At 47.6% G+C, this 23,924-nt stretch overlaps 1 protein-coding gene across 1 annotated transcript in view; it reads right to left on the minus strand.

The window, feature by feature from the left end:
* The window catches only part of LOC116989179 (seizure protein 6 homolog), a 320,057-nt gene that overhangs the window by 190,757 nt on the left and 105,376 nt on the right, over positions 1-23,924 (minus strand). The window lies entirely within an intron of this gene.

Raw genomic sequence — 23,924 nt, forward strand, 5'->3', positions numbered from 1 at the left:
GAATGCTGGCTTTGCTGCAAAGAAGCTTCCGGATTCCAGGTGCGACAAAGGTTCACCTGTATCTCCTCCAACCTCATCTACTGCATCCGCTGCTCTAGATGTCAGCTGATTTACATCGGGGAGACCAAGCGTAGGTTGGGCGATCATTTCGCCGAACACCTCCGCTCAGTCCGCAATAACCTACCTGAACTCCCGGTGGCTCAGCACTTCAACTCCCCCTCCCATTCCCAATCCGACCTCTCTGTCCTGGGTCTCCTCCATTGCCAGAGTGAGCAACAGCGGAAATTGGAGGAACGGCACCTCATATTCCGTCTGGGGACCTTGCGTCCGTATGGCATTAACATTGAATTCTCCCAATGTTGCTAGCCCTTGCTGTCTCCTCCCCTTCCTTAACCCTCTTTTCCTTCTTTCTCCCATCCCCCATCAGTCTGAAGAAGGGTCTCGGCCCGAAACGTCGCCTATTTCCTTCGCTCCATAGATGCTGCTGCACCCGCTGAGTTTCCCCAGCAATTTTGTGTACTTCCGGATTCAGCGACTGGTTCCTCCCAGCTGTTCTCAGGCATCTACACCTCACGCTGCCTCGGCAAGGCCAGCAGCATCATCAAGGACCAGTCTCACCCCGGCCACTCCCTCTTCCCCCCTCTCCCATCGGGCAAGAGGTACAGAAGTGTGAAAACGCACACCTCCAGATTCAGAGACTCAGCGGGTGAGGCAGCATCTATGGAGCAAAGGAATAGGTGACGTTTCGGGTCGAGATATTGGCACAGACACTGTGGGCCGAAGGGCCTGTTCCTGTGCTGTACTGTTCCATGTTGTAATAGAATAGGGGATAATTAAATGGGTTTCGTGTAGATTGGTGCTGGAGTCAGTGAGTTGCGAGGCTGGTTTCTGTGCTGTTTGACTCAAAGTCAAAAGTTTCAGGGCATTGATTGTTAAAAATAACAGTCTGCCATTTGGAAAGAAAGTAAGATTTCTGCTATAACCTTTACTCCCTCATCATAAAAGCATTTGTGAAAACATGGGATTCATAGAGTGATACAGTGTGGAAACAGGCCCTTCGGCCCAACTTGCCCACACCGGCCAACATGTCCCAGCTACACTAGTCCCACCTGCTTGCGTATGGCCCATATCCCTCCAAACCTGTCCAATCCATGTACCTGTCTAAACGTTGCATTAGTCCCAGCCTCAACTACTTCCTCTGCAACACGTTCCATACACACACCACCCCTTGTGTTAAAAAGTTACCCCTCCTATTAAATCTTTCCCTTTCACCTTAAACCTATGTCCCCTGGTTCTCGATTCCCCCACACTGGGCAAGAGACTCTGTGCGTCTACCCGATCTATTCCTCTCATGATTTTATACACCTCTATAAGATCACCCCCTCATCCTCCTGCGCTCCAAGGAATAGAGACCCAGTCTACTCAACCTCTCCCTGTAGCTCACACCCTCGAATCCTGGCAACATCCTCGTAAATCTTCTCTGCACCCTTTCCAGCTTGACGACATCATTCTTATAACATGGTGCCCAGAGCTGAACACAATACTAGGTGGTGCAGAGTTCTCGACAGAGAGAGGAGGAGACCTTCTTCAAAGTAGGCACAGCTTGAGGAGATTTCACAATGGAGTGGACGAAATGTGTAGGAAGGAACTGCAGATGCTGGCATATACCAAAGATAGACACAAAGTGCTGGAGTAACTCAGAGGGACAGGCAGCATCTCTGGAGCGAAGGAATGGGAGACCCTTCTTAACATCACCCATCCTTTTTCTCCAGAGATGTTGCCTGGCCCGTTGAGTCACTCCAGCATGTTGTATCTATCTTCGGTATAAACCAGCATCTGCAGTTCCTTCCCACACATACTCTGCACAGCTTAACCACATCTCTCCTGTAGCATGGAGACCAAAAGTGAACACAATACTCCAAACCCTTCAGCTCAGGGTAAATTCTGGTCAATTTAGTTTAGAGATACAGCGCGGAAACAGGCCCTTCGGCCCACCGAGTCCAGCGAACCTCGCCCACTAACACTGCCCTGCACACACTAGGGGCCATTTTACATTTACACCAAGGCAATTAACCTACAAACCTGCACGTCTTTGGAGTGTGTGGGAGAAAACCGGAGATCCCGGAGAAAACTCACGTAGGTCATGGGGAGAACGTACAGACAGCACCCGTAGTCAGGATGGAACCCGGGTCTCTGGCGCTGTGAGGCAGCAACTCTACCGCTGCGCCACCCAAGGTTGCAAAAAGAAAATGTAACCCAGTCCAGGGATAAAAGACATTTTGACTGGTTCGTGGATAGGATGGGTTTAGTGGGATATGGGCCAAACGCAGGCAGGTGGGACTAGTGTAGATGGGGCATGTTTTGGTCGGCATGGGCAAGTTGGGTCAAAGGGCCTGTCTCCAAGCTGTGTGACTCTAGTTCTGTTTTAGTTTAGTATATTATTGTCACGTGTACCGAGGTACAGTGAAAAGCTTTTTTGTTGCTTGCTATCCAGTCAGCGAAAAGTCAATTCATCCAAGTCAAAGTAGCCTTTATTGTCATTCAGGCCTTTCAGTCTGAACGAAATGTCGTTGCCTTGCAGTCATACATATAATAAAAATAACCAAAAACACACAATAAACACAAATGTAACATCCACCACAGTGAGTTCACCAGGCACCTCCTCACTGTGATGGAGGCAAAAATCTTAAAGTCTTTGTCTCTTGATTAAGTCATGCTCAGTGTACAGACACAGGGTGTAGGGAATACCTCCACTGACTTGGCCTCCACAGCCGTCTGTGGCAATGCGTTCCACAGATTCACCACCCTCCGACTAAAGAAATCCCTCCTCATCTGCTGCAGCGGTAGAGTTGCTGCCTCACAGCGCCGGAGACCCGGGTTCGATCCCGACTACGGGCGCTGTCTGTACGGAGTTTGTGCGTTCTCCCCGTGACCCGCGTGGGTTTTCTCCGAGATCTTCGGTTTCCTCCCGCACTCCAAAGACGTGCGGGTTTGTAGGTTTCAGTCAAAATTGTGAATGATCTTTCTTGTGTAGGGTAGTGTTAGCGTGCGGGGATCGCTGGTCGGCGCGGACTCGGTGGGCCGAAGGGCCTGTTTCCGCCCCTGTCGCTCTAAACTAAACTAAACTAAATGTACGTCCTTTTATTCTGAGGCTTCGGCCTCTCATCCTGGACTATCCCACTAGTGGAAATATCCGGGATTCGTGACCAGGGGATAAACTCACGCTCTCCACCTCTGTCGAATATTCCGATGTAATCCTCGTAACAAATTCCACAAAATCCCCACAAGATTCACACTACATTTTAGGGGATTTGGACAGTTCCCCCAGAGACCGTCTCTAAATGCCGGCAGCTTGTGCGGGGAATCAGTGAGAGCAACAGAATTTCCCAGCGTGTAATTGCGAGCTCAGTTGTGCCGTGTGTGTGATCTACATTCCGTCTGCTGCCAACGAGAATGAAATCACCGGTTTTGTTCTGCAGGTAGACAAAAATGTTGGAGAAACTCAGCGGGTGAGGCAGCATCTATGGAGCGAAGGAATAGGTGACGTTTCGGGTCGAGACCCTTCTTCAGACGGGGGTGGGTGGGGGGGGATTTCAGGAAATCCTTTGGCTCCCGGGACCCCTTTTGGACCCCCCTCCACCCCCCCCTCCCACCCGTCATAAGCCCTGATCTCCGGAACTCTGTGTGTGTACAGACACTGGGACTAGGGTTTGCCAACTCTCTCGCTCACAAATAAGGGACAAAGGGTCAAAATACGGGACAAATTCCCCGACGGCAGTTCGTTGACCGACTGGGCCGTGTCTGGGTGAATGATGAGTTGGCCCCGGGTGCTGGACTGCACACAAAGCCCAGCCGGCGGGCCAGCTGAGGAGTTTTGGCCCGGGGGCCGCGCACAAAGTCCGGCGCCCCGTCCAACTCATGAACCGATGATCGGCCGTGAGAAGAAGGGGTGGCGGTGGTGTCGGCGGTAAGCGAAGGTCCGAAGTTCGGACGGCTGGCCGGGCTGCTGATCGACCGACGGGGCCACGGGCGAGGAGCTGCTGCTGCTGCTGCTGCACTCCATGGGCTGCACTACGTCGGGACAGGTGAGGCAGGGCCGGATACGGCGCTCTCCGACCCCGACAGTCCCCTCGACCCGAGTAGTAGCGGTCAAATACGGGACAAGGGCGGTCCCGTACGGGACAAAGCAATTTAGCCCAATATACGGGACAGTTGGCAACACTACTCTGGTGGGACTGCAGGCAAAGTTAGACTAAAGTGGACTGAAGGTCAACGACAAGCCGGGAAAATAACCTTCTCTGGCAATAAGATATCCTGCAATAATCTTAAAATGCACCCGCAAGTTCCACAGACATATAAATTAATTACACTAGGTCCTTATCACTTGGAACAATGTTCGCTAGTGTAGCAGAGGCCCACTTAGTCAGTGTCAATGAAGTGGCAATGATTAATGGGAGAAACAGAAGCAGGTAATGCTGGAAATGTTCTGCCATTCTCTCCGTAGCTCCGCGGTGGAGGGAACTGCAGATGCTGCTTTACACCCAAGATAGGCACCAAGTGCTGGAGTAACTCAGCGGGTCAGGCAGCATCTCCAGAGAACATGGATGGGTGAGACCCTTCTTCAGACTGAGAGCATCTACAGTAAATGGTTGTGCAATAGACAATAGACAATAGGTGCAGGAGTAGAGGCCATTCGGCCCTTCGAGCCAGCACCGCCATTCAATGTGATCATGGCTGATCATCCACAATCAGTACCCCGTTCCTGCCTTCTCCCCATATCCCCTGATTCCGCCAACTTTAAGAGCCCTATCTAGCTCTCACTTGAAAGCATCCAGAGAACCGGCCTCCACCGCCCTATGAGGCAGAGAAATCCACAGACTCACAACTCTCTGTGAGAAAAAGTGTTTCCTCTAAAATGTTACCACTCTACAAGGTGGCGGAGGGGGGCTGCACAAGTGGCTAGATAACCCATCATTAGATCAGAGACACAAGGAACTGCAGGTGCTGGAATCTTGAGCAAAAATAAACAACAGGGTGCTGGAGGAACTCAGCGGGTCAGGCAGCATCTGTGGAGGGAATGGACAGGTGATGATTCAGGGCGGGACACTTTCTTCAGACTGGTCTCCATCGCCAGAACTCACCAAAAGGCCTCATTTGGCTGCCGGTGAAAGGGGACCTCCCGGTCTGATGCGCAGCGGTAGAGTTGCTGCCTCACAGCGCCAGAGACCCAGGTTCCATCCCGGCCACGGGTGCTGCCTGCGCGGAGTTTTACGTTCTCCCCGTGAACTGCGTGGGTTTTCTCCGGGTGCTCCGGTTTCCTCCCCACGCTCCAAAGACGTGCAGGTTTGTAGGTTAATTGGCTTCTGGAAATGGCCCTTCATGTGTAGGATAGAACTAGTACGTGGGTGATCACTGGTCTGTGGAGCCTCGCTGGGCCAATCACCTTCAAATTTACAGGGTAAAGTGAATAACATTTCATCAGTCAGAGTACTGAGTATTGAGTATAGAAGTTGGGAGGTCATGTCACAGTTGTATAAGACGTTGGTGACCACATTTAGAGGATTGTGTTCAGATCTGGGCGCCGTGTTATAGGAGAGATGTTGTCAAGCTTGAAAGGGTACAGAGAAGATTCACGAGGATGTCGCCAGGACTAGAGGGTGTGAGCTACATGGAGAGGTTGAGCAGGCTGGGACTCTATTCCCTGGAGCGCAAGAGGATGAGGGGAGATCTTATAGTGGGGTACAAAATCTTGAGAGGAATAGATCAGGTAGATGCACAGAGTCTCTTGCCCAGAGTTGGGGAATCGAGGAACAGAGGACATAGGTTTAAGGTGAAAGGGAAAATATTTAATAGGAATCTGAGGGGTAATTTTTTCACACAGGTGGGTGAATGGAACGAGCTGCCAGAGGAGGTAGTTGAGGCTGGGACTATCCCAAAGTTTAAGAAACAGTTGGACAGGTACATGGATAGGACAGGTTTTGAGGGATATGGGCCAAATGCAGGCAGGTGGGACTAGTGTAGCTGGGACATGTTGGTCGGTGTGGGCAAGTTGGGCCGAAGGGCCTGTTTCCACGCTGTATCACTCTATGAATCTATTCAGTGGAAGATAAAGTCCAAAAAAGTCAAATTAAAGATAGTCTGAGGGTCTCCAATGAGGTAGATGGTTAAGACAGTCACTCTCTCTTGCTCACGATGTTAGCTCTAATCATGCAAGACCCAGATCTTGTATAAACCTGGATCTTGTAAAAGAGTCCTTCATAATTCTCTCTCCGTGACTTGCTGTTCAGAATTCTAAAGAAAGATTTCCCTATCACCGTTGCATTTACTTACTGATCTTCAAGCAATGATAGAGGCCCAAATTTTAATAATTTATCTGTAAAAATATTCAGCTCTGCAGAACCTAGGCAGCCTAGAAATGATTTGTGTAAATTGATGAACGAACAAACTAGCTGCAAACATCCAAGAATTTGCAGATAATTATCAAATTCTCATCTTGGACTCCAAACAACTCAAAATGTCCCGAAAAAATGGATGGGATGAAGAGATGTCAGGCAGTTGTGCAAAGTGATATTTTCCTCTCATCTTGCATCATGCGTTTTCACGCTGCAGAATTTCATGAGTAAATCACAATTAATTGAACCGAGCATTCCACTTCACGATTTAAAAAAATTATTCAGAGCCACATTCTCTAATTGAAAAGCTGAGATCGAGGAACTGATGCTTTTAAAATCTGAAATACAGAGCGATGACCCTCTAGAATCGGAATTTCTAATGCGCTGAAAAGCCGCCAACGCACCTCTTGGTAAAATAAAATATAATGTCCATTTCTGAAATAAGTTAGTCATAGAATCGTACAGTGTGGAAACAGACCCTTCGGCCCAACTTGCCCACACCGACCAACATGTCCCATCGACACTAGTCCCACCTGCCTGCGTTTGGCCCATATCCCTCTAAACCTGTCCTATCCATGTACCTGTCTAAATGTTTTTGTTTAAACATTGTGGTTGTCCCCAGCCTCAACTACCTCCTCCGGCAATCCATATCACATATCTTCCACACTTTGTGTCAATAGGTTGCCCCTCAGGTTCCAATCGCATACGGTGGCGCAGCGGTAGAGTTGCTGCCCCACAGCGTCGGGCAACCGGGGTCGATCCTGACTACGGGCGCTGTCTGTACGGAGTTTGCACGTTCTCCCCTGTGACCTGCGTGGGTTTTCTCCGGGTGCTCCGGTTTCCTCCCACACTCCAAAGACGTGCGGGTTTGTAGGTTAATTGGCTTCGGTAAATATTGTGAATTGCCCCTAGTGTGTGTAGGATAGTGTTAGTGTGCGTGGATCGCTGGTCGGTGTGGACTCGGTGGGCCGAAGGGTCTGTTTCCATGCTGTATCTATAAAGTAAGCTAAAGTAAAAAAACTAAATCCTCCCTCGCCTTAAACCTATGTCCCCCAATTTTTGATTCCCCCGCTCTGGGTAAAATATTGAGCGCTCACCCTCTCAGTTCCCCTCATGATCTTGTACGCCTCTATAAGATCACCCCTCATCTTCCTGCACTCCAAGGAATAAAGTCTTAGCCTGCCCAGCCTCTCCTATAACTCAGGCCCTCGAGTCCCGGCAACTAATGGGTGGCACGGTGGCAAGGTGGTGCAGCGGTAGAGTTGCTGCCTCACAGCGCCAGGGAACCCGGGTTCCATCCTGACTATGGGTGCTGTCTGTATGGAGTTCGTACGTTCTCCCCGTGGGTTTTCTCCGGTTTCCTCCCACACTCCAAAGACGTGCAGGTTTGTAGGTTAATTGGCTTTGGTATAAAAAATGTAAGAATTGTCCCTAGTGTGTGTGGGATAGTGTTAGTGTGCGGGGATCGCTGGTCGGCACGGACTGGGTGGGCAGAAGGGCCTGTTTCTGCCCTGCGTCTCTGTACTAAACTGCCAACCCTGCCGGTCGATAACTTAGTGCCTGTACTCGCAGCACGGAGAGATTAAATGCCAGTTCCTCTTTATTTGCGAGAGGCCTGCACTGTCTCCAATTGGAATAGACTTCTCAATAATGAGTTTCTTCAGCCCACTTCATACCGCGCTGATAACCAAATAAACAAACCAGCAAAGTCCCGCACATTTAATAGAATGAAGTTATCGGCTTCGACTACATCGGACTTGACAGATGAGTTATACATTTGACACAAAGTCGTACACAGCAAATAATAATAAGTACTGGACCGTGACTGAATCAACATGATTTTCCTTTGAAAATCCATTACTGCTCCTTCAACTGTCAACAATACCTCTGGGAAGAAAGCTTGGAGCATTTTACCCAAAGAATGTTACAGAATGTAAATGAGTCTCAAAGTTCCTCCATTCGAAGAGCCCAGGCTGTTCCTGTAGAGTTGAATAATGGCCACGCGGTGGTTTTTAGTTTAGTTTCGTTTCGAGGTACAGCGCGGAAACTGTCCCTTCGGCCCACCGAGTCCGCGCCGACCAGCGACCCCCGCACACTAACACTATCCCACACACACACACTAGGGACAATTTACACTTACACCAAGGCAATCAACCTACAAACCTATATGTCTGTGGAGTGCGGGAGGAAACCGAAGATCTCGGAGAAATCCCACGCAGGTCACGGGGAGAACGTGCAAACTCCGTACAGACAGCACCCGTAGTCGGGATCGAACCCGGGTCTCCGGCGCTGCGAGCGCTGTAAGGCAGCAACTCTACCGCTGCGCTGCCGTGGCCTACACTAAACTGCAAGATGGAGCTTTTTGTTTTGAAGCATTCTAGTTTCAAAGAGAAATCTAACAAATGCCATCAATCTGATAAAGGTCGTAGCCTCAGGGTTAAAGGGCGTTCCTTTCGGAAGGAGATGAGGTAGGAAGTTAGAGAGAGTCAAGGAAGACTCTCTCTAACTTCTACAGGTGCACAGTCGAGAGCATGCTGACCAGTTGCATCGTGGCTTGGTACGGCAACTTGAGCGTCCTGGAGAGGAAAAGACTACAAAAAGTAGTAAACACTGCCCAGTCCATCATCGGCTCTGACCTTCCTTCCATCGAGGGGATTTATCGCAGTCGCTGCCTCAAAAAGGCTGGCAGTATCATCAAAGACCCACACCATCCTGGCCACACACTCATCTCCCTGCTACCTTCAGGTAGAAGGTACAGGAGCCTGAAGACTGCAACAACCAGGTTCAGGAATAGCTACTTCCCCACAGCCATCAGGCTATTAAACCTGGCTCGGACAAAACTCTGATTATTAGCAACCACTTTCTGTTATTTGCACTACCAGTTTATTTATTCATGTGTGTATATATTTATATCATGGTATATGGACACATTTATCTGTTTTGTAGTAAATGCCTACTATTTTCTGTGTGCTTAAGCAAAGCAAGAATTTCATTGTCCTATACAGGGACACATGACAATAAACTCACTTGAACTTGAACTTGAACTTGATTTCCTCAGTCAGATTGGTGGTGAATCTGTGGAATTCATTGCCACAGAAGGCTGTGGATATTTGTGAGGCAGAGATAGATAGATTCTTGATTAGTACGGGTGTCAGGGGTTACGGGGAGAAGGCAGGAGAATGGGGTTAGGAGGGAGAGATAGATCAGCCATGATTGAATGGCGGAGTAGACTCGATGGGCCAAATGCCCTAATTCAGCTCCTGTCACTTCTGAACTAAATGAATAATTGTTTACAACCTACCCAGATCTGAAATATTTACAATAAACTATTTTTAACAGACATGCAAGACATGAACAAAATTGGGATTTTCTTTGGATGAAGTGGAATGACCTCACTAACTGCACTTCTCAGCCTCAGCCTCGCGAGACTTCCTCTCCCTCCCCGAGAGCGCACGGCTTGCCGGGAGTTGTAGTCAAGTCAAGTTTATTTGTCACATACACATACGAGATGTGCAGTGAAATGAAAGTGGCAATGCTCTCGGACTTTTGTGCAAAAGACAAACAACCAAACAACCAAACAAACTATAAACACAATCATAACACACATATTATTTTACATAATAAATAATGGAAGGAAAAACGTTCAGTAGAGTTAGTCCCTGGTGAGATAGGCGTTTACAGTCCGAATGGCCTCTGGGAAGAAACTCCTTCTCAACCTCACCGTTCTCACCGCATGGCAACGGGAGGCGTTTGCCTGACCGTAGCAGCTGGAACAGTCCGTTGCAGGGGTGGAAGGGGTCTCTCATGATATTGTTGGCTCTGGAGTTGCACCTCCTGATGTATAGTTCCTGCAGGGGGGCAAGTGAAGTTCCCATAGTGCGTTCGGCCGAACGCACTACTCTCTGCAGAGCCTTCTTGTCCTTGGCAGAGCAATTCCCAAACCAGATGGTAATGTTCCCGGACAAGATGCTTTCCACCGCCGCTGCGTAGAAGCACTGGAGGATCCTCGGAGACACTCTGAATTTCCTCAATTGCCTGAGGTGGTAAAGGCGCTGCCTTGCCTTCTAACTGACCTCACTAACTGCACTTCAACATATCGGGGTATCTATGCTGATACCACAACATGTAGATCTGTATTGCTTGTTATGCATTGTTGAGGCCAAGGTCATTTGATACTTTCAACTCCCATCTTTCAGAAGTACAGCAACTCAGAGTAGAGTTGCTGCCTCACAGCGCCAGAGACCCGGGTTCGATCCTGACCACGGGCGCTGTCTGTACGGAGTTTGCACGTTCTCCCCGTGACCTGCGTGGGTTTTCCCCGGGTGCTACAGCTTGGCAGGTTAATTGGCTTCTGTAAAATGTCTGTGTGTGTGTGTGTGTGTGTGTGTGTGTGTGTGTGTGTGTGTGTGTGTGTGTGTGTGTGTGTGTGTGTGTGTGTGTGTGTGTGTGTGTGTGTGTGTAGGATAGAACTCGTGTACGGGGTGATTGCTGGTCGGTGCGGACTGGGATGGGCTGAAGGGCCTGTTTCCATGCTGTATCTCTAAACTAAACTGAACTAATCTGAGGACAAAAAGTCTCCATAATGAGCTAGACAATATACAATAGACAAAAGGTGCAGGAGTAGGCCATTCGGCCCTTCGAGCCAGCACCGCCATTCAATGTGATCACGGCTGATCATCCCCAATCAGTACCCCGTTCCTGCCTTCTCCCCGTACCCCCTGACTCCGCCATCATTAAGAGCCCTATCTAGCTCTCTCTTGAAAGTATCCAGAGAACCTGCCTCCACCGCCCTCTGAGGCAGAGAATTCCACAGACTCACCACTCTCTGTGTGAAAAAGTAGATCCGCAGATATCCACAACATTCACAGGTCTAAATATCATTCACACTCTGAGGCACACAGGAACTGCAGATGCTGGAAACATGAGTAAAAACACAAAGTGCTGGAGGAACTCAGCAGCTCAGGCGGCATCAGCGGAGGGAATGGATAGACCACGTTTCGGGTTGGGAACTTTCTTCATGCCGATTGTAGTGAAGAGGCTTTTTGAGTGTGAGGAAGTGTGGATTTGGTGAAGGGTCCTGACCTGAAACGTTGATTTGTCCATTCCCTCCACAGAAGCTGCCCGACCCGCTGAGTTCCTCCAGCACTTTCTGGGTTTGGCTATTATTAAAACTTGGCTCAGTTCCCTTATATTCGCGGGTCATGCGTTCAATCCCCAAGTTTAAATAGTTGCTACGTTCTACCATTTGTTAATTAAAAGACTATCATGTCCCTATTACATACATTATTCTTCATCTATATATATTATAATTAATGTCTCCCCCTCAGCCTAATTACTTCATATCCCTGAAGATGATCAAGTCGTTACGCTGGAAGGGGGTGCAGAGAAGATCCATGAGGATGTTGCCAGGATATGAAGGCCTGCGCTCCAGGGAGAGGTTGAGTAGGCTGGGACTTTGTGTTTAAGAAGAACTGCAGATGCTGGAAAATCGAAGGTAGACAAAAGTGCTGGAGAAACTCAGCGGGTGCGGCAGCATCTATGGAGCGAAGGAAATACTGAGCGAAGGGGTACTGATTGGGGATGATCAGCCATGATCACATTGAATGGCGGTGTTGGCTCGAAGTGCCGAATGGCCTACTCCTGCACCTATTGTCTATTGTCTATGGTCTAGGACCAGAGGTCACAGCCTCAGAATTAAAGGATATTCCTTTAGAAAGGAAATGAGGTGGGATTTCTATTGTCAGAGGGTGGTGAATCTGTGGAATTCTTTGCCACAGACGGCTGTGGAGGCCACAAGTCAGTGGATATTTTTAAGGCAGAGATGGACAGATTCATGATTAGTACGGGTGTCAGAGGTTATGGGGAGAAGGCAGGAGAATGGGGTTGGGCGGGAGAGATAGATCAGCCGTGATTGAATGGCGGAGTAGAATGGTGGTCAGTCTGAAGAAGGGTTTCGTCCCGAAACGTTGCCTATTTCCTGCGCTCCATAGATGCTGCTGCACCCGCTGAGTTTCTCCAGCACTTTTGTCTACCTAGGCTGGGACTCTATTCCTTGGAGAGCAGGAGGATGAGGGGTGATCTTGTAGCGGTGTACAAAATCATGATGGGGAAGAGATTGGATGAATGGAGCCTTTTACCAACAGTTGGGGGAAGCGAGATGGGACTGCCGATTCTGGTTTACACCGTAGATGGGCCTCGGTGGGCCGAAGGGCCTGTTTCCACGCTGAACAAAGCCATGATGCAGCAGCTGTACCTGTGGTGTAACTAAAGGGCCTGTCCCACTTGCATGCGATTGCGTGCGTTTGGCGCGACCAAACAGAAGCGGAGTTCACGCGAAGTTCGCGCTAAGTACGCGCTAAGTACGCGCTAAGTACGCGCTAAGTACGCGCATGACGTCATTTGCATCATGCTTTACCAATCAGCTGGGCAGGAGGCGGGCCGACTGAATTTGGGCGTCGCCTGACCCGTTGAGTTACTCCAGCACTTTGTGTCTTTGTTTATCTTTTACATGTTGTTACTGTACCTGCTTGAACTACCTTGTCTGGCGGCTCGTTCCATACACCCACCATCCTCTGTGTGAGAAAGATATCCCTCAGGCTCCTATTACATTTTTCCTCTCTCACTTCAAATCTATTCCACCTAGTTCTTGATTCCTCTGACCTGTGTAAAGGTTTCTGTCCGTTCACCCTACCTAATCCTCTCACGATTTTGTACACCTCTACAAGATCACCCCTCATCCTCCTGAGCTCCAAGGAATAAAGTCCCAGCCTGCCCAACCTCTCCCTATAGCTCAGCCCCCCTCAAGTCCTGGCAACATCCTCGTAAACCTTCTCTGCACCCTTTCCTGCTTAAACTAAAAAAGACTCTGACTGTCTACCCATCCTATGCCTGTCATCATTCTATAAACCTCTATAAGCCATCCTTCAACCTCCGTTGCCCCAGAGAAAGCTGCCCCAGCCACTCCTCTCTCTGCATTAATGTAAACCCTGCAGTCTCGGACATACAGACAGCATAATGTTAAATACACAGCAGTATAAAAAGCATTCAGAAACATCTATGTCCCCTGCATAAATTTGACAGGCAACTAAGCTGGGATGCAAAGAATTGCTGGCTTTCAACAGCTTGCAAGGGTATAACTCACAAATAGATTTCCCAAGTAATTTTTCAGGAACAATTGCACTTAAGAATCTAATTTATTTCCTTTGTATCAAAAAATATTCTTTGATAATATACGTAAGAATGATAATCCAATACATTTTAAATAAAATGGCTGATTGGGAAACTACATCCATTTAATTAGGTTTCTGGTTGAAGGTGACCCCATTTTAAAATGAAAATGACTTCACTGGAAGGCGACAATGAACCATGCACTAATTCTATTACCATCATTTGTTACGTTATGTCAAATACAAACTATTTAATTTACACAAGATGACTGCGTGCATTCTTCTGCACAAAAGAAAGATGAGATTGAAAGGTTTCTGCATCGGGAAGCTATTAACAGATTTTATCCACTAATTTCTCCAAGAAACCCTCGCAGGGTCCAAACCAGACAAATCACAGGAAAGGTCTCGACCCGAAACGTCACGCATTCCTTCTCTGATGCTGGCTGCCTGTCCCGCTGAGTTACTCCAGCTTCTTGCGTCTATCTTCAGACAAAAGAGATCATGCCCAAAACTGAACAGTGAACAAGTCCATGAAATCCCTTGTGCAGGAAGGAACTGCGGATGCTGGTTTACACCGAAGGCGAACACTAAGAGTTGGAGTAACTCAGTGGGTCAGGCAGCATCTCTGGAGAAAAGGTATAGGTGACGTTTCGGGTCGAGACGTGTAAAATAGCCAATTTGTCCAATTTTGCTTGGAACACTGCAGTCCAAAACGTCATTGATGTTTGGATGTATCAAACTTTCAACGTACAGAGTCAGGAGCAAACTGATCAGGGATGAAGAGAGAAAGAACAGGGCACTCCTGGGAAGGACTGAGAGGTTGTGTTAGAATTAGTGCGTGACTTTTTAGTTTACTTCAGTTTAGTTCAGAGATATAGTGCAGAAACAGGCCCTTCGGCCCACCATGTCCGCACCGACCAGCGATCCCCGCACATTAACACTATCCTAAACACACTAGGAACTATTGACATTTATACCAAAGCCAATTAACCTACAAGCCTGCATGTCTTTCGAGTGTGGGAGGAAACCGGAGCACCCGGAGAAAACCCACGCAGGTCACGGGGAGAATGTACAGACTCCATACAGACAGCACCGGTAGTCGTGATGGAACCCGGGTCTCTGGCGCTGTGAGGCAGCAACTCTACCGCTGCGCCACCGTGCCGCCCTTGTTCACTCTGTTTCTCATCTCACAGATGTGATCTGACCTGCTGAGTATTTCCAGAACCTCCAGTTTCTATTTTAGATTTCCAGCGTTTGCAGATTTTTGTTTTTGCTTATCTCGCAGTTATTTATCAGTCGGGCGTAGGTGTAGGAAAGGCAACAGAACGATCTCTCGAACCTAATCCCCCTCCAGCAGCACTTGATGCATTGCCGTGTCATTACACCCGCCTTCCTCCACAGGGTTGATCACATAGAAACATAGAAACATAGAAATTAGGTGCAGGAGTAGGCCATTCGGCCCTTCGAGCCTGCACCGCCATTCAATATGATCATGGCTGATCATCCAACTCAGTATCCCGTACCTGCCTTCTCTCCATACCCTCTGATCCCCTTAGCCACAAGGGCCACATCTAACTCCCTCTTAAATATAGCCAATTAACTGGCCTTGACTACCCTCTGTGGCAGAGAGTTCCAGAGATTCACCACTCTCTGTGTGAAAAAAGTTCTTCTCATCTCGGTTTTAAAGGATTTCCCCCTTATCCTTAAGCTGTGACCCCTTGTCCTGGACTTCCCCAACATTGGGAGCAATCTTCCTGCATCTAGCCTGTCCAACCCCTTAAGAATTTTATAAGTTTCTATAAGATCCCCTCTCAATCTCCTAAATTCTAGAGAGTATAAACCAAGTCTATCCAGTCTTTCTTCATAAGACAGTCCTGACATCCCAGGAATCAGTCTGGTGAACCTTCTCTGCACTCCCTCTATGGCAATAATGTCCTTCCTCAGATTTGGAGACCAAAACTGTACGCAATACTCCAGGTGTGGTCTCACCAAGACCCTGTACAACTGCAGTAGAACCTCCCTGCTCCTATACTCAAATCCTTTTGCTATGAAAGCTAACATACCATTCGCTTTCTTCACTGCCTGCTGCACCTGCATGCCTACTTTCAATGACTGGTGTACCATGACACCCAGGTCTCGCTGCATCTCCCCTTTTCCTAGTCGGCCACCATTTAGATAATAGTCTGCTTTCCTGTTTTTGCCACCAAAATGATAACCTCACATTTATCCACATTATACTGCATCTGCCAAACATTTGCCCACTCACCCAGCCTATCCAAGTCACCTTGCAGTCTCCTAGCATCCGTCCTCACAGCTAACACTGCCCCCCAGCTTAGTGTCATCCGCAAACTTGGAGATATTGCCTTCAATTCCCTCATCCAGATCATTAATATATATTGTAAATAGCTGGGGTCCCAGCACTGAGCCTTGCGGTACCCCACTAGTCACTGCCTGCCATTGTGAAAAGGACCCGTTTACTCCTACTCTTTGCTTCCTGTTTGCCAGCCAGTTCTCTATCCACATCAATACTGAACCCCCAATGCCGTGTGCTTTAAGTTTGTATACTAATCTCTTATGTGGGACCTTGTCGAAAGCCTCCTGGAAGTCCAGATACACCACATCCACTGGTTCTCCCCTATCCACGCTACTAGTTACATCCTCGAAAAATTCTATAAGATTCGTCAGACATGATTTACCTTTTGTAAATCCATGCTGACTTTGTCCAATGATTTCACCACTTTCCAAATGTGCTGCTATCCCATCTTTAATAACTGACTATAGCAGTTTCCACACTACCGATGTTAGACTAACTGGTCTGTAATTCCCCGTTTTCTCTCTCCCTCCCTTCTTAAAAAGTGGGGTTACGTTTGCTACCCGCCAATCCTCAGGAACTACTCCAGAATCTAAAGAGTTTTGAAAGATTATTACTAATGCATCCACTATTTCTGGAGCTACTTCCTTAATTACTCTGGGATGCAGCCTATCTGGCCCTGGGGATTTATCGGCCTTTAATCCATTCAATTTACCCAACACCACTTCCCAGCTAACCTGGATTTAACTCAATTCCTCCAACTCCTTTGACCCGCGGTCCCCTGCTATTTCCGGCAGATTATTTATGTCTTCCTTAGTGAAGACGGAACCAAAGTAGTTATTCAATTGGTCCGCCATATCCTTGTTCCCCATGATCAACTCACCTGTTTCTGACTGCAAGGGACCTACATTTGTTTTAACTAATCTCTTTCTTTTCACATATCTATAAAAACTTTTGCAGTCAGTTTTTATGTTCCCTGCCAGTTTTCTTTCATAATCTATTTTCCCTTTCCTAATTAAGCCCTTTGTCCTCCTCTGCTGGTCTCTGAATTTCTCCCAGTCCTCCGGTATGCTGCTTTTTCTGGCTAATTTGTACGCATCATCCTTCGCTTTGATATTATCCCTGATTTCCCTTGTTATCCACGGATGCACTACCTTCCCTGATTTATTCTTTTGCCAAACTGGGATGAACAATTTTTGTAGTTCATCCATGCAGTCTTTAAATGCCTTCCATTGCATATCCACCGTCAACCCGTTTAGAATTAATTGCCAGTCAATCTTGGCCAATTCACGTCTCATACCCTCAAAGTTACCTTTCTTTAAGTTCAGAACCATTGTTTCTGAATTAACAATGTCACTCTCCATCCTAATGAAGAACTCAACCATATTATGGTCATTCTTGCTAGACCAAGTGGGACCCGTTGGGTCCTTGTCACACGGTAGGCCTGGTCCTCCAACGCAACCTGTTCCCCAACGCAATATTCCACCACTCACCCATAGCCCACAACTGTGCAGGGGCTGCTCACTTTGCCTTATGCAACCTCCCTCATTTTACAAAAATGCACTTGCACTTGCTAGCTAGCAGGACTCGGTGTACTTGGATAGCAACAATGATGCAAGCAGGGCTATAATACAAAATTGGGGAAGTCAATGTTCATACCGCTGGGGTGTAAACTACCCAAGTGAAATATGAGGTGCTGCTCCTCCAATTTGCGGTGGGACCCACTCTGGCCATGGAGGAGGTCCAGGGCAGAAAGGTCGGATTTGGAATGGGAGGGGGAGTTGAAGTGCTGAGCCACCGGGAGATCAGGTTGGTTATTACGAACTGAGCGGAGGTGTTGGGCGAAGCGATCGCCAAGCCCACGCTTGGTCTCACCGATGTAGAGCAGCTGACACCTATACGTATGCTGTCTGTACTGCCATTATGAACGCTCAAGGCTGTTCTCCCAAACCTTGTCATACTCTTAGCTATAAACAAGTAAAAAGTATTTAATTTTCATCGACTGTGATATTGCTGCATAATCAATACAATCCAGACGGCTCAACTCAAATAATTAATTAATAAGATACGACCAAATTACGACATTACATTCCCACTTCAGTGTGACTGAAACTGCTCATTAAAAGAATAGTAATTCAAATGATTCTGCATAAAACGAAGTTTCAAATTAACAGGAATTAGCATATGAACCACTTATTACAAGACAGTGAAATCCAAATTGAAAAAGAAAAGAAAATGGAACAATTAAGCTGCAGGAAGGATTATCTCTTCATTTTCATCAGTGTTCTGAAGATCCAATAATTTAGTTCAATACCTACAGGGCGGTACGGTGGCGCAGCGGTAGAGTTGCTGCCTCACAGCGCCAGAGACCCGGGTTCCATCCTGACTACGGGCGCTGTCTGTAGGGAGTTTGCACGTTCACTCCGTGACCTGCGTGGGTTTTCTCAGAGATCTTCGGTCTCCTCCCACGCTCCAAATACAGTTTAGTTCAGTTTAGTTTAAAGTCACGTGTAGCGAGGTACAGTGAAAAGCTTTTGTTGCTGTGGCCAGCACACCAATAGTCACCTGGGCTGGGAGGCATCTATTCAGTACAGGTTTGTAGGTTAATAGGCTTGGTATGAATGTAAAATTGTCCCTAGTGTGCATAGGATAGGATAGTGTATGGGGATCGCTGGTCAGCATGGACTCAGTGGGCCGAAGGGCCTGTATCCCTAAACTAAACTAAACTGTTCAGTTGAATCTTGAATCAGAAATACATGAATCAAATGATTAATAACATGTGTACGAAGGAACTGCAGATGCTGGTTTACACCGAAGATGGACACAAAATGCTGGAGTAACTATCATGTCATTGATTCACGATAAAGCCTGAGGATATTTGAGTCTGATTTCACATCTAACGACACTGATCTTTGTTAGTAGGCACCAAGAACTGCAGGTGCTGATTTATACAAAAGATAGACACAAAGTACTGGAGTATCTCAGCGGGACTGGCAGCATCTTTGGAGAACATGGATGGGTGACGTTTCATGGTCGAGACCCTTCTTCAGACTGAAAGTAAAGGGGGGGGGACAGAAGGAAGGAAAAGGCCAGAACAAGTGCCGGTACATATGATCATTAAGCACCCTTACGCACGCATAAACACGCATAGACACGCATAGACACGCATAAACACGCATAGACACGCATAAACACGCATAAACACACATAAACACGCATAACACACATAAACACGCATAAACACACATAAACACCAGTAAATACTCATGTACACCCATATATACTGTACATAACATAAGCTTGCATTTGTTTGTTTGTTCGTTCATTTGTTCTGGTGAAGGCTCTCTGCACACGGCAGCTGGCCATCAGTCGCTTGCCTTTTTATTTTTGATATCACTTTTAATTTAATTTAATTATAATTTCAAGTTTTCGTGTACCATGTGTGTTGTGTCTGTTGGCAGACCAGTTTCCTTCTGGGGATGAATAAAGTTCTGTCGTATCGTATCATATTGTATCGTCATATCGTGTACACCCTGGTGCACCACAAACATATACACCCACATACACCCATATACACCCACATACACCCATATACACCCATATACACCCACATACACCCACATACACCCATATACACCCATATACACCCATATACACCCATATACACCCATATACACCCATATACACCCATATACACCCGTATACACCCACATACACCCATATACACCCACATACACCCACATACACCCACATACACCCACATACACCCACATACACCCATACACCCGTATACACCCACATACACCCATATACACCCACATACATCCACATACACCCACATACACCCATATACACCCGTATACACCCACATACACCCACATACACCCATATACACCCACATACACCCATATACACCCACATACACCCGTATACACCCGTATACCCATATACACCCACATACACCCACATACACCCGTATACACCCATATACACCCACATACACCCATATACACCCATATACACCCACATACACCCACATACACCCACATATACCCATATACACCCACATACACCCATATACACCCACACACACCCGTATACACCCACATACACCCGTATACACCCACATACACCCGTATACACCCACACACACCCACATACACCCATATACACCCACATACACCCTAGTACACCCATATACACCCATATACACCCTAGTACACCCGAGTATACCCTGTTCCCAGTGGGCTGAATGGCCTGGTCTTCCCTCTGCTGCAGAGTCCATATCACACACAGGAACAGTCCATCAGAGGGAACCACCAGCAGACTTGCCAACGGCATCAGTGTTTAATCCGCAGTTATCTCTAACTGCACTTGGCACCGACACAGGTAAAAACAACAGAGAAGAAAGCTAGGATGGCAGAGGTGCTGTCGAGTACGATGAACGGCAGCATGGCAAGGGCTGATCCTAATAGCAACACTTACCGCAAAGACAGGAAACGGGGATGGAATTTATCTCCCATTTGCTCCCATTGATGTCATTTTAAGTGTAATGTTTCCAGTCATATGATTTAACCTTGAACCTTGGAAGAGAAGCCTGACTCTCACATTCAGTATTCCCCGCAGGTACTCCGACCACACACACACGCGCGCGCGCGGGGGCTCGCATTAATTTTTAATATGCAGCTTTTAAAATTGAGTTGCCAGGTCGTTGGTGATTATGAAAGAGCGCGGTGACATTATTTATGAGGACTGGAAGGTCAGAGGCGGTAGACGGCTTTCTTGTCAGCGGTAGAACCAGCTGATGAAAAGGAATATGATCTCCCCATTGGAGATGGCATTGTACAAGGGCAAGGCGGTCACAGTGGTGCAGCGGTAGAGTCGCTGCCTGACAGCGCTCGCAGCGCCGGAGACCCGGGTTCCATCCCGACTACGGGTGCTGTCTGTACGGAGTTTGCACGTTCTCCCCGTGACCTGCGTGGGTTTTCTTCGAGATCTTCGGTTTCCTCCCACACTCCAAGGACTGTCTGAAGAAGGGTTTCGGCCCGAAACGTTGCCTATTTCCTCCGCTCCATAGATGCTGCCGCACCCGCTGAGTTTCTCCAGCATTTTCGTCTACCTCCAAGGACGTACAGGTTTGTAGGTTAATTGGCTTGGTGCATGTGTAAAATTGTCCCTAGTGGTATGTAGGGTAGTGTTAATGTGTGGGGATCCAGGCTCCAGGTAAAACAAGCTTTCTCAACAGCCAACCCTCAGAAATATTAAAAATTAAACTAAATGCGCCCCTAATACTCAAGTGACCTAAGATCAGTTTCAGTTTAGTCCACTGTCACGTGTACCGAGGTACAGTGAAAAGCTTTTGTTGCGCGCTAACCAGTCAGCGGAAAGACAATACATGATTACAATCGAGCCATTTACAGTGTGCAGATACAGGATAAGGGAATAACATTGAGTGCATACAGAGTGGAAACAGGCCCTTCGGCCCAACTTGCCCACGCCAGCCAACATGTCCCAATGATTTGGATGAGGGAACTGAAGCGTTTGTGGCCATTGTCTGCAGGTGATATGAAGATAGGTGGCGGGGCAATCATAACACACATAACATACATGAACGTGACGAGGGGAGAGGATGTGCAAAGATTGGAGTTTAAAGGAGATGTGCGGGGCAAGTGTTTTTCACACGGAGGGTGGTGGGTGCTTGGAACGAGCTGCCAGGGGTGGTGGTGGAGGCAGATACGATGGCGGTGTTGAAGAGTTTTGTAGCTCGGTGCACGGATGTTCAGGGACTGGAGGGATATGGACCACATGCAGGCAGAGGAGATTCGTTTAATTTGGCTAATCAATCGCACAGTACATTTATAGGCCTGTTAGCTGGAGTCAGCTGGTTCTGCTGCTTCTTATTCTTGCGTATGGCGTGCACAGCCTAAAGTTGTTGGACAACTTGTTCTATTTGAAGGTACACAAAATTGCTGGGGAAACTCAGCGGGTGCAGCAGCATCTATGGAGCGAAGGAAATAGGCGACGTTTCGGGCCGAAACCCTTCTTCAGACCCAAATAGAACCCTTGTTCTATTTGATCTTATTTGATTGTGCACGCCGGGTTGATTGCATTCATCGAAACAGGGCGGACCCTGTGAAGGTTGCAATCTCCCACCCGCTCTGCTGCTGATAGACATAAAATTAAACACTTTTGACTCTTTGGTCGGCATGGTGAGGGGAATTGATCAATAAAGTTCTATCGTATCGCAACCTATTGAGCATTTACTCTAAACTTATTGGTAGTTCCCATGTCTGAATTCTGTACAGTTTCATGTGTGTTCGCTCAGATTTAACACAGTCCAAGAGTGTCCAAACACAAGTAAACTATTGTTAAAACATGCAATTAACAATAAAGAAATCTCTTGAAATATATGTATTTTTCCAATCGTTCTGGAAGATTAAAGGGCCTGTCCCACATGGGCGATTTTTTGGGTGACTACAGGGGACTAGGCTGTCGCCACATGGTGTGGCCTGTACGGCCGTGAGTCGTCTCCTCAGTCGCCCAAAGAGTCGGAGCGTCGTTCTGGTCGCCGCTGGATTTTCAACATATTGAAAGATTTTCTGAGACAGTCAGCGACTGTGGGTTTGACGCCAATGAGCGTAGCGTGACTTCTCCTGACGTAGGAGCTGTCGTAGTTGTCACCAGGTGATGTAAGTTGCCGCTGGTACTGACCATTTTTGTTGTTGTTAAAGTAATGATTCTATTTCAAATTTTATGTCGAAGGGGGTGGGTCCAGTCGCCGTTTTGTCAGAGACGTGCTACGAATACAAGGTTAATTCCCGGGATGGCGGGACTGTCATATGCTGAGAGAATGGGGCAGCTGGGCTTGTATACTCTGGAATTTAGAAGGATGAGAGGGTATCTTATTGAAACATGTAAGATTGGACACGCTAGAGGCAGGAAACATGTTCCCGATGTTGGGGGAGTCCAGAAACAGGGGCCACAGTTTAAGAATAAGGGGTAAGCCATTTAGAACGGAGACGAGGAAACACTTTTTCTCACAGAGAGTTGTGAGTCTGTGGAATTCTCTGCCTCAGAGGGCGGTGGAGGCCGGTTCTCTGGATGATTTCAAGAGAGAGCTAGATAGGGCTCTTAAAGATAGTGGAGTCAGGGGATATGGGGAGAAGGCAGGAACGGGGTATTGATTGTGGATGATCAGCCGTGATCACATTGAATGGCGGTGCTGGCTCGAATGGCCGAATGGCCTCCTCCTGCACCTATTGTCTATTGTCTAATGACTATTGACTATGGCAGTAGCCAGCAGTCGCCTAAAAATCTCCTAAGTGGGACAGGCCGTTAACTTGTCAGTCGGGAGCTACACCTGTTTAGAGGGGAACCATGTCGGCAGGTGTAGATCAGCAAGGGAGATGATTGTCTGAGAGGATTGAGGACAGGATGCGATGCCATTTTTGAGGTTCAGGTCGGTGTCCCATTAAAATTATGTCTTACAAAAGGCGAGAAACACGATCTCTCAGCATGCGAGGCCTAGCACATTACTTCTGATGAATTGCCACATTCCCGAGTATGGGGCATATTAAAAGTTCTCACTTGAAGCCAAACGTGTAAAGAAGTCATTTCTCGTCGCATTCATCTCTGCTAATAATAGAGTCACGGTCTCTCGAGATTAAAAACCTACTTGCAATAAAGCAAATTGAGAGCGTGCGATATGGCCATCAAAGTTAGTCGATAGATATTTAATGATTGCCTCGTGGATAGTCAACTGAAAAGGTGCTGATGGATTTGAGGCAAATCTAGACCAGAGATCGTACATCCACACGTCCCCAGATGGATTGAAAGTTACAGAATAGAAACAGGCCCTTCAGCCCATCGATTCCATGCCGACCATCGATCACCCGTGGACACTGGCTCTATGGTATCAGGTCAGTTCAGTTGTAGGATAGTGTGAGTGTGCGGGGATCGCTGGTCGGCGCAGACTCGGGCCTGTTTCCGCGCTGTATCTCTAAACTAAACTAAACTAAACTAGGGACCATCTTACAGAAGGTTCTGACTGTCTAC

The sequence above is a fragment of the Amblyraja radiata genome, chromosome 28, assembly GCF_010909765.2.
Source record: "Amblyraja radiata isolate CabotCenter1 chromosome 28, sAmbRad1.1.pri, whole genome shotgun sequence".
NCBI lineage: Eukaryota > Metazoa > Chordata > Chondrichthyes > Rajiformes > Rajidae > Amblyraja > Amblyraja radiata.